Source organism: Chiloscyllium plagiosum, unplaced genomic scaffold (genome assembly GCF_037043375.1).
Source record: "Chiloscyllium plagiosum isolate Xiang-an unplaced genomic scaffold, Cpla_swu_hap1 HiC_scaffold_16, whole genome shotgun sequence".
NCBI lineage: Eukaryota > Metazoa > Chordata > Chondrichthyes > Orectolobiformes > Hemiscylliidae > Chiloscyllium > Chiloscyllium plagiosum.
In genome coordinates, this window is record NW_028270154.1 from 40,100,607 (window position 1) to 40,115,900 (window position 15,294).

Below are 15,294 nucleotides of genomic sequence, written 5' to 3' on the forward strand. Positions count from 1 at the left end.
TGATCAGCATCAAACTGCAACTCATGGACATGCACCTCATTGCCTATGGACATTGGCATCCAACATATGATGCCTCTAAGCAATGTCATGGTATTTCTGATCAACCTGCAGTACATGTCTTTACTTCAATGCTGCACCTTGGTCTGCATTGGTAATTATCATTGTCATACTATAGCAAGGACACTGTGCACTCAGAGACACCCAGTTCATGAAAAGGACCAGGCTGCATCTCTGGCTTGTTCACTTACTATCACTGTGTTCACTCACTCTGAGCCTTCCTGGATGTCCACAACATCCTGCATTGCATTGCCTTGCCTTGCATTTTTGTGCCTTGCTCCTCAGCCAGAGATAATGGGCTCAAAGTATAAGGCTGTGTTGTCTTGCATTTAGAACATAGAACATAGAACAGTACAGCACAGAACAGGCCCTTCAGCCCACAATGTTGTGCCGACCATTGATCCTCATGTATGCACCCTCAAATTTCTGTGACCATATGCATGTCCAGCAGTCTCTTAAATGTCCCCAGTGACCTTGCTTCCACAACTGCTGCTGGCAATGCCTTCCATGCTCTCACAACTCTCTGTGTAAAGAACCCGCCTCTGACATCCCCTCTATACTTTCCTCCCACCAGCTTAAAACTATGACCCCTCGTGTTAGCCATTTCTGCCCTGGGAAATAGTCTCTGGCTATCGACTCTATCTATGCCACTCATTATCTTGTATACCTCAATTAGGTCCCCTCTCCCCCTTCTTTTCTCCAGTGAAAAAAGTCCGAGCTCAGTCAACCTCTCTTCATAAGATAAGCCCTCCAGTCCGGGCAGCATCCTGGTAAACCTGCTCTGAACCCTCTCCAAAGCATCCACATCTTTCCTGTAATAGGGCTACCAGAACTGGACGCAGTATTCCAAGTGCGGTCTAACCAAAGTTTTATAGAGCTGCAACAAGATCTCATGACTCTTAAACTCAATCCCCCTGTTAATGAAAGCCAAAACACCATATGCTTTCTTAACAACCCTGTCCACTTGGGTGGCCATTTTAAGGGATCTATGTACCTGCACACCAAGATCCCTCTGTTCCTCCACACTGCCAAGAATCCTATCCTTAATCCTATACTCAGCTTTCAAACTCGACCTTCCAAAATGCATCACCTCGCATTTATCCAGGTTGAACTCTATCTGCCACCTCTCAGCCCATCTCTGCATCCTGCCAATGTCCCGCTGCAGCCTATAACAGCCCTCTATACTGTCAACGACACCTACAACCTTTGTGTCGTCTGCAAACTTGCTGACCCATCCTTCAATCCCCTCATCCAAGTCATTAATAAAAATTACAAACAGTAGAGGCCCAAGGACAGAGCCCTGTGGAACACCACTCACCACTGACTTCCAGGCAGAATATTTTCCTTCTACTACCACTTGCTGTCTTCTGTTGGCCAGCCAATTCTGTATCCAGACAGCTAAGTTCTCCTGTATCCCATTCCTCCCGACCTTCGGAATGAGCCTACCATGGGGAACCTTATCAAATGCCTTGCTGAAGTCCAGAAACACCACATCCACAGCTCGACCCTCATCAACTTTTCTAGTCACATCCTCAAAGAAAGTTTGTGAGGCATGACCTGCCCCTCATAAAGCTGTGTTCACTGCATTTAATCAAGTCATGCTCTTCCAGATGGTCATAAATCCTATCCCTCAGAATCCTTTCTAACACCTTGCCGACAACAGACGTGAGACTTACTGGTCTGTAATTACCGGGGATTTCCCTATTTCCTTTCTTGAAGAGAGGAATTACATTTGCCTCTCTCCAGTCCTCAGGTATGACTCCAGTGGAGAGCAAGGATGCAAAGATCTTCGCAAGTGGTGAAGCAATCACATTTCTCGTTTCCCAAAGCAGCCGAGGACAAATCTGGTCCGGGCCTGGTGACTTGTCAAACTTAATGTTTGACAAAATTTTCAGCACATCAGCTTCCTCTATCTCTATCCAATCCAGCATGCACACCTGCTCTTCAAAGGTTTCATTCACTACAAAGTTCGTTTCTTTCATAAAGACAGATGCAAAAAACTCATTTAGGGCTTCCCCTATCTCCTCAGACTCCACACACAAGTTCCCTATGCTATCCCTGATCGGCCCTACTCTTTCTTTGACCATTCTCTTATTCCTCACATAAGTGTAAAGTGCCTTTGTGTTCTCCCTAATCCGTTCTGCCAAGCCTTTCTCGTGCCCCCTCCTGGCTCTCCTCAGACCATTTTTGAGCTCCTTCCTCACCTGCCTGTAATCCTCTAGAGCTGAGCTTGACCCTAGCTTCCTCCACCTTATGTAAGCTACCTTCTTCCTTTTGACGAGAAGCTCCACCACTGTAGACACAAATCCAGGAAGTTTGTCATAATCGTCAGCAGTCCATTGTCAAGTGTAGGAAAAGAGCCTTTGGTCAGGGGTTCTTGGCACAGTAAGTAAAGAACAGCCTCTGATACTAGTTTAGGGGGTTGGATAGAGTCAGTCAGCCACTTGGGCTGGTCAAAATCAGTATCCTTCCATTATTTCTACCCAATTGTGGCCTGTTTTCTTCCTGGAATGGAAGAGAGGCAAGTATTAAGAGAGATGAATGCATGTGGCACTGCAGGTTTGACATCGCTCAGTGAATAGGAAGCAGATGGGACACATGGGATTGGGGTTTGGGGGGTAATAGTAAAGTAAGAGAAGATCTATAATACCGCTCCTTCTCTATGTTGCAGCCAGTATGAGTGTGGTAGAGAATGAGCCTTGGTCAGAGATGGGTACGGTAACAGAGATACCGTGAGTGTGAAGTATTGGAGAGAAGATCGTTGAACTTACCCTGAGGCATGGAGAAGGTCATTGACCTTCCTTAAACAGTGCTGTGCATTCCTTCAGATGACAGAGAGTGCATTAACCTGCATAGCAACTTCTGACCAAACTGACGTGATCTGTTGTTGTGGCCTCCACTGCTGGTCCTGGGGGAACAAGATCAACCATCCTGTCCAGCAGTTATTCCAGGTCCCTGCCTGCAAAGAGAGGTGCCAATTCCTCTGCTTGTGCCATGTCCGGGCCATATGACAGGATCTGGCAAGGCAGGTCCAGACTGATGCTGGTCTTAGTGTCCAACAGCCTTTTAAAATGGCTATGGCACCCGGATGCTGGTCCATTCTAGGATATTCCAATGGCAGGTTAATTGTTTCAGGCATGGTGGGTTCTGGAATGGGGCTAAAATTGGGAAAAAGAATAACTCTTTGAGAAGAATGTATGCCTAAACAGGGAAGTCCAGAGTATCATCATTGAAAGAAACACAATACAAATCTACAAAGATTAGTCTCAATCAGCAGATTGATCAGATCCGAGAAACAGCAAAAAATGACTTAAAAAAATTAGGGTATGTAGAGTACCAGTAGTGTCCACTATCCAAAAGTACAGTGTTCCCAGGAAACCTTCCGTAAGCTAAAACTGGCATAAAGCGAAGGTGCATGATTTAAATGGGAAAAAGTATCGGTGTTTCTCGTAAAAGCGAAAATCCTCCTCAGATTTGCGAAAATAGGTACTAACGTAGGTCTTTCGTAAAAGTGAAATTGTATAAAGCAGACATTCGAAAAGCGGAGGATACCTGCAGTTAGAAATTGTTTGTTTATAACATATAAACGGATTGTATGAGTTTTGGTAAGTACTTAATTGGAAAAAAATTAATCTAAAATTAGTTTTGGTCCTCCAGAGAGTGACTCAAGCATTTAATAATGGAAAATAAGGAATTAATTTTAGATTACATTACAGTGTGGAAACAGGCCCTTCGGCCCAACATGTCCACACCGACCCGCCGAAGCGCAACCCACCCATACCCCTACATTTACCCCTTACCTAACACTACGGACAATTTAGCATGGCCAATTCACCTGACCTGCACATCTTTGGACTGTGGGAGGAAACCGGAGCACCCGGAGGAAACCCACGCAGACACGGGGAGAATGTGCAAACTCCACACAGTCAGTCGCCTGAGGCGGGAATTGAACCCGGGTCTCAGGCGCTGTGAGGCAGCAGTGCTAACCACTGTGCCACTGTGCCACCCACGAGATGGAGATGTTCAACCAGTATTTTGAGGCTGTCTTCACTGTAGGAGATTTAGCACACTTTCCAAAGATACTTGAAGCTCAAGAGGTGAATGAGAAGGAGGAATGTAAGACGATCACCATCACTAAGGAAAAGGTGCTGGGAAAACTATTAGACTGAGAAACTGACAGTCCCAGAACGAGATAGCCTGCATCTTAGGTCCTTAAAAGAAAGGGCTTTTGGATAATACAGTCACTGTTTATAAACTTTCAAAATACCTTAGATTCCAGAAACAACCTCGGCTTAAAAAATAGCTAAGGCAATACCTTATTCAGGTAAGGAGAGAAACAGAAAGCAAGAAAGTATAGGCTTGTTAGTCTAAGATCTGTCATATGGACATTGCTAGAAACATTACCAAGCAGGTTATGTTAGATTGTTTAGAAAATCATAATGTGATCAGGCAGAGTCAACTTGGCTTTGTTGAAGGGAAAGCATGCTTAACTAATCAATTTTTGAGTAACTAACAAGAAGGTGGATAAAGAGGAGCACGTACATGTGTTATATTTGGATTTCCAAAACGTATTTGATAAAATGCCACTAAAGGTTATTACATAAGAGCATGTGATATGGGGGTGACATATTAGCATTGGTAAAGGATTTGTTAGTTAACAAGAAGCAGAAGATAGGCAGATAAATTGATTTTTTTTGTGTAGTGAATTATAATGAGTGAAGGGTTAAAGGGATCAGAGCTGGACTTTCACCTATTTGTAATATGTATTAATTCTTTGAATGAAGTGACTAAATGTATGGTAGCCAGATTTGCCAATGACACTTGGGAAATAAATTGTTAAGAGTGGATAGAGAGTCTGGAAGAGGTTATAGACAGGTTAAGTTTGACATCAAAACATTGATAGTTGGAGTTGAATATGAAAAGAATGTGAACTTGTTCACTTTGACTGGAAAAACAGAGAAGTAGTATACTAAAATGGAAAGAGGTTGTAGAACTCAACGTTACAGAGAGATGTCATAGAGATGTACAGCATGGAAACAGACCCTTCGGTCCAACCCGTCCATGCTGACCGTATATCCCAACCCAAACTAGTCCCACTTGCCAGCACCCGGCCCATATCCCTCCAAACCCTTCCTGTACACATACCCATCCAAATGCCTCTTAAATGTTGCAATTGTACCAGCCTCCACCACATCCTCTGGCAGCTCATTCCATACACGTACCACCCTCTGTGTGAAAAAGTTGCCTCTTAGGTCTCTTTTATATCTTTCCCCTCTCACCCTAAACCCCTCTAGTTCTGGACTCCCCAACCCCAGGGAAAAGACTTTGTCTATTTATCCTATCCATGTCCCTCATAATTTTGTAAACCTCTATAAGGTCACCCCTCAGCCTCTGACGCTCCAGGGAAAACAGCCCCAGCCTGTTCAGCCTCTCCCTGTAGCTCAGATCCTCCAACTCTGGCAACATGCTTGTAAATCTTTGGTGAACCTTTTCAAGTTTCACAATATCTTTCCGATAGGAAGTAGGCCAGAATTGCACGCAATATTCCAACAGTGGCCTAACCAATGTCCTGTACAGCTGCAACATGACCTCCCAACTCCTGTACTCAATACTCTGACCAATAAAGGAAAGCATATCAAACGCCTTCTGCACTATCCTATCTACCTGCGATTCAACTTTCAAGGACCTATGAACCTGCACTCCAAGATCTCTTTGTTCAGCAACACTCCCTAGGACCTTACCATTAAATGTATAAGTCGTGCTAAAATTTGCTTTCCCAAAATGCAGCACCTCGCATTTATCTGAATTAAACTCCATCTGCCACTTCTCAGCCATTGGCCCATCTGGTCCAGATCCTGTTGTAATCTGAGTTAACCCTCTTCGCTGTCCACTACACCTCTAATTTTGGTGTCATCTGCAAACTTACTAACTGTACCTCTTATGCTCGCATCCAAATCATTTATGTAAATGACAAAGAGCAGAGGGCCCAGCACCGATCCTTGTGGCACTCCACTGGTCACAGGCCTCCAGTCTGAAAAACAACCCTCCACCACCACCCTCTGTCTTCTACCTTTGAGCCAGTTCTGTATCCAAATGGCTAGTTCTCCCTGTATTCCGTAAGATCTAACTTTGCTAATCAGTCTCCCATGGGGAACCTTGTTGAACACCTTACTGAAGTCCATATAGATCACATCTACTGCTCTGCCCTCATCAATCTTCTTTGTTACTTCTTCAAAAAACTCATGATGTCCTGGTAAATGAATTACAAAACATTAATGTGCAAGAACAGCAAGTGATTATAAAGGTAAATGGAATGTTGACATTTATTGGAAGTGGAATGGAATGTGGATTGACTCTGTAGTAATTTGAACATTAGTTCCATTGATTTCTGTAGATGCCATCTCCTTTTTCCTCATCGGGGTGGCAGAACCTTCAAGCTGATTCATTCTACTCTGTATAAATCATACTCCAAAACTTACACTCTCAAAATTGTTCTTTTCAGCCATTATAGAATTATAGAGCTGTTTACTTGGTTACTTCTCCCAGAGTTTCCTTTCTTGGCTCAGTGCCCATTTCCTTGTATATTTGTAATGTGTGAAGGACCTCATGATACGTCTTTATGTTAAAAGCCCTTGAAATGCAAGTTATTGTTGTATGGATGTTACCAATTGCATCAGATGATGGACAGGATCAATAGTTATTTTCAGGCAGACACATTTCCTTTCAAGTTCATGGTATCTCTGTTTTAAAAGTGTGGTCTGAATCTCTGTCAGACTTTGCAGATAATGAACAAAGGCCATGTCGTGTAGAGGATTGTTTTGGATAGGTTGCATGAAATAACTCCACAGAAGCTGGTATCCTTTCACCAAGACACCCTTTACTTACACATGGACAGCCCTTGACACTAATCCAGCACCTTCAGAGCCAGCTATCAGAGTGAACAGAATGTCTTACACTCCTGTTCTTATCTGTCAGCCAGGGCTCGCTGATTAGGCCAGATTAACAGCCTCAAACAGGTATCTTATTCTATGAGGTCCACTTGGCTAACCTTGTTACAATCACTACATTGTATGGCAGGTTAAATTCCAGACTTGAATTCCAAGCAGCTGCAACACTAATGGTAATGCCTGAGACTGGGTAGATTAGATTTTTAGATTACATTACAGTGTGGAAACAGGCCCTTCAGCCCAACAAGTCCACACCGACCCGCCGAAGCGCAAACCACCCATACCCCTACATTTACCCCTTACCTAACACTACGGACAATTTAGCATGGCCAATTCACCTGACCTGCACATCTTTGGACTGTGGGAGGAAACCGGAGCACCCGGAGGAAACCCACGCAGACACGGGGAGAATGTGCAAACTCCACACAGTCAGTCGCCTGAGGCGGGAATTGAACCCGGGTCTCTGGCGCTGTGAGGCAGCAGTGCTAACTACTGTGCCACCGTGCTGCCCATTGATTGAGTAGATTGAGTGTTCCATCACATGTAAAGACCTAGAGCTAATGGAGGCATTCTTCAGGTTATTGACTGCATACGGTGACACATGGAAACACTTGTCAATATCTCAGAACTCCTGTGCCAGAATTGAGTGGTCACATTTGAATTAGAAGAGGCAAATGAGTATATTCATCTTATCTGTCCTGTTGCGCAAAATGCTTCGCTTGATATTGGGACAGTAGCTGTGGTGGTAGGGATTATCGGTGAACTATTTTCTGCAGAGTTCAGAATTTTTAGCCCTGGTTTTGGAGCATGCTGCTAATCAGCAAAGGGGTTTGACTTGCCAATACATGTGAGATATTCATGAGGGACCTGCTCTCTTAGTAAACTGCAGCTAATCAAACTGATATTGTTGGGAGGATGAGATATTGGAGACTGAGATGGCAGGATTAGGTTTATAGAGAATGCTGTTGGTGTGCAGCAATATTTTATGTTCTGGTTCTTCAGGTTAAACTTTGAGGTCATTCTATTACTTGCTGTCAGGGCCACATTGGCAACTGCAATGATGAAATCTGATGGAGACATGTGGAGAGAGAATGTGGGGAGCTGATGCCTCTGATATATGTGGTGCAGTTGAGATTGGAATATGTTTTAAATTCAATTCTTGAATATTTTAGCAAAGGCTATTTCCTGGAGTACTGAGAATGAATTCCAACACCAACCCAATTCTCCTTTGTCCTTTGGTGAGTTGTTAATGTTGTTGTAGTATACCATGCTCAGTAGCTATTCCAAAACCAGCACATACAACCTGGTGAGACAAATATACACTCTGCTCACTAGATTTTGGTCAATTTATTATAGTGTTACAGAGTTGTGCAGCACAGCAACAGAGCCTTTGGTCCAACTCATCCATGCCAACCAGATATCTTAAACTAATCTAGTACTACTTGCCAGAATTTGACCCATCTCCCTCTAAACCCTTCCTATTTAGGTACCCATTCAATTGCCCTTTAAATGTTGTAATTGTACCTGCAACTACCACTTCTGGCAGCTTGTTCCATATACTCACTACCCTCTGCATGAAAAGGTTGCCCTTCAGGTCACTTTTAAACTTTCAACCTCATCGTAAACTTATGCCCTCTAGCTTCATACTCCCCTATCCTGGGGAAAATACTTTGGCTATTCACCCTATCTACGCCTCTCATGATTTATTAACCTCTATAAGGTCACTCCTCAGCCTCCGATGCTCCAGGGGAGATAGCCCCAGTCTATTCAGCCTCTCCTTGTAGCTCATTATGTGTTCAGCAGATATAATAGAGTCCTTACCAGCATCCTCGCTTTTGTTGTGCATTCCTGTGATTATCTTAAAAACACCTGCAGAGGTATATTTCTTCAAAATGGAGGGAACATATCAGAAAGAGGGTGGTTTAGGAGTAGACATTGTGATTTCTCTTGAGACTTTTCCTGGGTTGAAACTTTATTCTGTTGTTTGACTCAGATTGGCTCAGATTGAAGATTTCAGGAACCCAATAGATGCTGCTAGGGTTTAGATGTGGTTCAGAATTATTAACCCGAAGTTTGTAGCCTGTTCTTAGTCAGCAAAAGGGTTTGACTTTCAAATGTGCCCTCAAATAAGTTTTTGACTTATTAAACCTGTATCCATGGAACTAATTAAACTGTGATTTGTTTTTTCAAGGAGGCAGTATTAGCCAGTAAGGTTAGGTTTAAGAGCTTAAGTTTAAGTTGTTGATATACAGTAATATTTAATGTTTGTACCCTTCAGATTACATTCTGTCAATGTTTGAGGTAATTCTAATACTTATTATCAGGGTCACATTGACATAATTTGGGAGAGAAGGAAATAGAATTATAGAGTTGTACAGCATGGGAACAGACCCTTCAGTCCAACGCATCCACGCTGACCAGATATCCTAAATTAATGTAGTCCCACTTGCAAACATTTGGCCTATATCTCTTTAAACCCTGCCTATTCATATACACAATCAGATGCCTTTTAAATGTTGTAATTCTACCACTTCCTCTGGCAGCTCATTCCAAACACACCATCCTCTGCATGAAAGAAAGTTGCCCCTGAGGTCCCTTTTAAATCTTTCCCCGCTCATCTTAAACCTATGTCCTCTAGTTTTGGATCCTGCTACCCTGTAAATCTTTTCCAAACTCTTTCAAGTTTCACAACATCCGTCCTGTTGCAGGGAGACCAGAATTGCATGCAGTATTCCAAAAGTGACCTAACTAATGTCCTGTACAGCTGCAACTGACCTCCTAACTTCTATACTCAATGCTCTGACCAATAAAGGTAAGCATATCAAACGTCTTCTTCACTGTTCTGTCGACCTGGGACTCCACTTCCAAGGAACTATGAACTTCAGCAACACTCCTCAGAACTTTGCCATTAAGTGTATAAGTCCTGCCCTGATTAGCTTTTCCAAAATGCAGCAGCTCACATTTATCTAAATCAAACTCCATCTACCACTCTTCAGCCCATTGGCCCATCTGATTAAATTTCCACCTACTCTGAGGTAACCTCATTTACTACACCTCCAATTTTGGGGTCGTCTGCAAACTTACTAACTATACCTCCTACGTTCACATTTAAATCATTTATATAAATGGTGAAAAGCAGTGGACCAGCACCCATCAAAGTGATTACATGTGTTTTCTGTGAGTCAAGGGAACGTGAAGTATACAGCAAGGCATAGGTATAAACAGAGTCGCTGTTGATCTCACTAGGTTCTGAGATTAAAACAGAAATTGCTGGAAAAGATCAGCAGGTCTGGCAGCATCTGTGGAGAGAAATCATAGTTAACGTTTTGGGTCCAGTGATTCTCCTCAGTATTTTGGGTTTCATTTTGGTTCTGGGATTAGCTTGATGCCACCGTACTTGAACGTTGTAACTCTTCTGTTCTATGTAAAAAGGTAAAAACAATGACTGCAGATGCTGGAAACCAGATTCTGGATTAGTGGTGCTGGAAGAGCACAGCAGTTCGGGCAAAAGTCCTTCATCAGGAATACAGGCAGAGAGCCTGAAGAGTGGAGAGATAAGTGAGAGGAGGGTGGGGGTAGGGAGAAAGTAGCATAGAGTACAATAGGTAGTGGGGGAGGTGTTGAAGGTGATAGGTCGGGGGCGGGGGGAGGTTGGAGTAAATAGGTGGAAAAGAAGATAGGCAGGTAGGACAAGTCATGGGGAGAGTGCTGAGCTGGAAGTTTGGAACTGGGATGAGGTGGGGGAAGGGGAAATGAAGAAACTGTTGAAGTCCACATTGATGCCCTGGGGTTGAAGTGTTCTGAGGCGGAAGATGAGGCGTTCTTCCTCCAGGCGTCTGGTGGTGAGGGAGCAACGGTGAAGGAGGCCCAGGACCTCCATGTCCTCAGCAGAGTGGGAGGGGGAGTTGAAATGTTGGGCCACAGGGCGGTGTGGTTGATTGGTGCGGGTGTCCCGGAGATGTTCCCTAAAGCGCTCTGCTAGGAGGCGTCCAGTCTCCCCAATGTAGAAGAGACCGCATCGGGAGCAACGGATACAATAAATGACATTGGTGGATGTGCAGATAAAACTTTGATGGATGTGGAAGGCTCCTTTAGGCCCTTGGATGGAGGTGAGGTAGGAGGTGTGAGCGCAGGTTTTGCAATTCCTGCAGTGGCAGGGGAAGGTGCCAGGATGGGAGGGTGGGTTGCAGGGGGGCATGGACCTGACCAGGTAGTCATGGAGGGAACGGCCTTTGCAGAAGGCGGAAAGGGGTGGGGAGGGAAATATATCCCTGGTGGTGGGGTTTGTTTGGAGGTGGCGGAAATGTCCAGGAAGGGGAGGGAGGTGTCAGAAATGGTCCAGGTAAATTTAAGGTCAGGCTGAAGTGTGTTGGTGAAGTTGATGAATTGCTCAACCTCCTCGCGGGAGCACGAGGTGGCGCCAATGCAGTCATCAATGTAGCGGAGGAAGAGGTGAGGAGTGGTGCCGGTGTAATTACGGAAGATCGACTGTTCTACGTAGCCAACAAAGAGACAGGCAAAGAGATCTCCCTCCCCTTCCTGGACCTTTAGGGAACATCTCCGGGACACCCGCACCAATCAACCACACCGCCCTGTGGCCCAACATTTCAACTCCCCCTCCCACTCTGCTGAGGACATGGAGGTCCTGGGCCTCCTTTACCGTCACTCCCTCACCACCAGACACATGGAGGAAGAACGCCTCATCTTCTGCCTCGGAACACTTCAACCCCAGGGCATCAATGTGGACTTCAACAGTTTCCTCATTTCCCCTTCCCCCACCTCATCCCAGCTCCAAACTTCCAGCTCAGCACTGTCCCCATGACTTGTCCTACCTGCCTATCTTCTTTTCCACCTATCCACTCCACCCTCTTCTGTTCTATGCTTGCTGTCACCAGCTGCATGTTCATTCTTCACCCATGTAACAAACCACATATTTTCTATGTTTGTCTCAACTGATACGGTAGTTGAATTGCTATTGTTGAAATAAGTGAATTTTCCAAGTTATAAAATGAAGTCCTACATAAATCGTTGAATTGTGCAATACGATGTTGCCTTTTGGAAGCAATAAGAGGGATAGTTCGAGAATAAGTGGCACTAAAAATTTTTTCAAGTTAAGCGAATTCTGCCTGACAACAGCCCTCTGGTTGGTTGAGCTGCATACAGTTGAAATCTGCACCTCAAGTAAGCTTAAAAGAAAGTATTCCTACAAGAAAGGACCGAAACTCACTTGTTCAATCATCGAATCAAAGAACAAGCATCATTCTACAGACAGCAGTGCAGCATTATTATAGAAATCAAAATGACAGTCAAGAAAAAAACTTTCTACATTATGGTCTTTGGCTCCTCAGAACTTGGATTACCCAGTCTATACTATTTTTTTCCACAGATATTATATACGTTAAATTTGTTTTTTGTCTGCCTTAATCACAATTGAGTGTATATGTTTATTTGGGGTTTTGAAGGGGTATAGTTTAATTTTTAAAAAATAAATTAGAAATCCTTAATTTTCACTGTTCCTATTAGTTGAGTGGGTTATTTTTTACTGTTCCTGAAAGATCTGGTGTGAATTGGCCCTGAATATCAGTCAGTCAGACACATTGATGAGTTTGATGATCTCACTGGGATTTCTACATTTATATTTTATGTGATGGCCTGTGAAGCAGTGGGGCATGATTTTTAACACACTTTTCCCAGTTTAGTTGTGACATGCCACCTGTTTGCCCCAGTCTATAATATTTGGCCCTTGTATTAGAAGTGCTTTTAGGCTGTCTTAAAGTAGTAAGCTGTTTTGCTTATATGAGGATTAGCCGATACTATTGGACATGTATTCTTTATATCGGGTTTCAAGCATTTTAAAAAAATTACTCATGGGATGTGGGCAACACTGGCAGGATTGGCATTTATTACCCGAACCTAGTTGCCCTTGAGAAGGTGGTGGTAAGCTGCCTTCTGAACTGTGACAATTTATGCTCTGTATACAGATCCACAATGCTGTTAGGAGGGGAGTTCCAGGGTTTTGACCCAGTGACAGTGAAAGAACAGTGATATATTTCCAAGTCAGGATGGTGAGTGACTTAGAGGGAAAATCACAGGTGGTGGTGTTCCCAAATATCTGCTGCCTTTGTCCTTTATATGGAAGTGGTCATGTGTTTAGAAGGTGCTGAGAATCTTTGGCAAATTTCTGTTGTGCATCTTGTTGATTGTATACATTGCTGCTGTAGATGGTTGTTGGTGAAATGACTGAATGTTTGTGGATGTGGTACCTATAAAGTGGACTGCTTTGTCCATTGTCAAGCTTCTTCAGTGTGGCCAGTATCCCACTATACTCCTCTTTTGTGTCGTTTAGTTGGTGGCCAGGCTTTGGGGATTCAGGAAGTGTTACTCGCAGTGATATTCATAGCCTCTATGGGAGAAGTGATGGCCTAATGGTATTACCACTGGACTGTTAATCCAGAGACCCAGGTAATATTCTGGGGACCTGGGCAGATGGTGGAATTTGAATTCACTTTAAAAAAAACTGGAATTAACTGATGACCATGAATCCATTGTTGATTGTCAGGAAAAAACCCACTTAGTTCACTAATGTCTTTGAAGGAAGGAAACTGCAATCCTTGCCTGGTCTGGCCTAGATGTGACTCCAGACCCACAGTAATGTGGTTGACCCTTAGCTCTCTATGGACACTTAGGAATGGGCATTAAATGCTGGTCCAGCCAGGGACGCCCTCATGCCATGAATGATTAAAACAAAATGAACTACTCTTGTAGTCACTGTATTCATGTTTCAGGTCAACAGTCATCCCAAATGTATCCTGTTGAGGTACATACTGTTGCCAGGGTGTGTTGGTGGTGGAAATGGTGAATCTTGAAGGTGTAGATGGAGAGAGTTTAAGTTTCTTGAGTGTTATAGAATCCATTATACTGTGGAAGCAAACTATTAGGCTCATTGAGTCCAAACCACCCGTGTGAAGAGCAACCTACCCAGAACCCCCCCACCCTCCATCCATTCCTGTAACCCTGCATCTCCTAAGGCCAATCCACCTAACCTGCACATCTTTGGACTGTGGGAGGAAGCACCTGCAGGAAACCCACAAAGATATGGGGAGAATGTGCAAACTCTACACAGCCAGTTGTCCAAGAAAGGGATTGAATCTGGGTTCCTGGTGCTGTGAGGCAGCACTGCTAACCTCTGAGCCACCGTGCCACCCTTGTTGTTGGAGCTGCACTCATCCAGGCAGTAAAGTGTATTTCAGCATACTCCTGACTGTACCCTGCAGTTAAAGAACAGATATTGAGGAGATAGGAGAGAGAAATCAGAGGAACTGAAAGCTGTCCTCTGCAGGAGAATACTGGGTCAGTTAGAATATGGATCCTGGTGTTGTTATCATCAGATGATCCTTGAATTGAGGTGAATCTTACTTAGGGTTGTGGGTTTTTGTTGTAGGTGCTCATGTGACTGAACAGGTCAATTCTTGACCCACAGATCTTTGGGTGCATGTGGAAGCACGTACCATAATGTGTGCCTCGATGGTTAAAAAGTGTTTCTATTGTCAAGTCCTGCTTTAGCAGTCAAGTAATTAGTTTTACAGGAATAGACTTTGAAGTTTTTCTCAAAGTGTAGTAGCATTGACATTAATCATTGGGAATTCCATCACGCTTTGTGTTATGCAGTTTTAATCATAAGGCAGAACAGTGGCACAAAAAGAAGGTAGGATTTAATCCATTTTCCTGCACTGCAGATTAAATGTCTGAAAATGTTATATCACTTATTTGTCACATCCTCCTGAGGTCCTGGATTCTGAGTGCACTGAGTTCAGGTTGAAAGGACTCCTGAAGCTGGCTTCCTAGGCCAGGTCCAAATGGGACTACTTGGTTGGAAAGTCTATTATCTTCCTTTCGTTATTAGGAGAGCTCAGCTTGCTATATCCCTTCAGCCTGAACATTCAGCTAAGAGAAATCAAGCGGAGGGCATCTTTCCCAGATCTTCTCTCCATTCATATGGGTGATAAAGCCTGAAAGAATGAAGTTCTGCTGAGATTTTCTGAAACATTAAACAGAAACTATTCCTCTGATAGCTTGGTTGCTTGAGATCACCCACTTTCCCGAATTGTTCATAGAATCCGGAGACTATTATCACACACAGACATTAGCTTAGGCTACAGATAAAGCATTCCAGAACAATCCATAATGAAAATTGAGCATAGTTTTACAAATGACTTCAACATTTAAATATATCACTTACACAATATTTGCTCATTACTGGATGATCTCCATTTTCAGAATCTTAGGTCAT

The 15,294-nt window shown here is 43.6% G+C and overlaps 1 protein-coding gene across 1 annotated transcript in view; it reads right to left on the reverse strand.

The window, feature by feature from the left end:
• LOC122556621 (short transient receptor potential channel 7-like) overlaps window positions 1–15,294 on the reverse strand; it is a 152,095-nt gene that overhangs the window by 126,056 nt on the left and 10,745 nt on the right. The gene's annotated exons all lie outside the window — the stretch shown is intronic.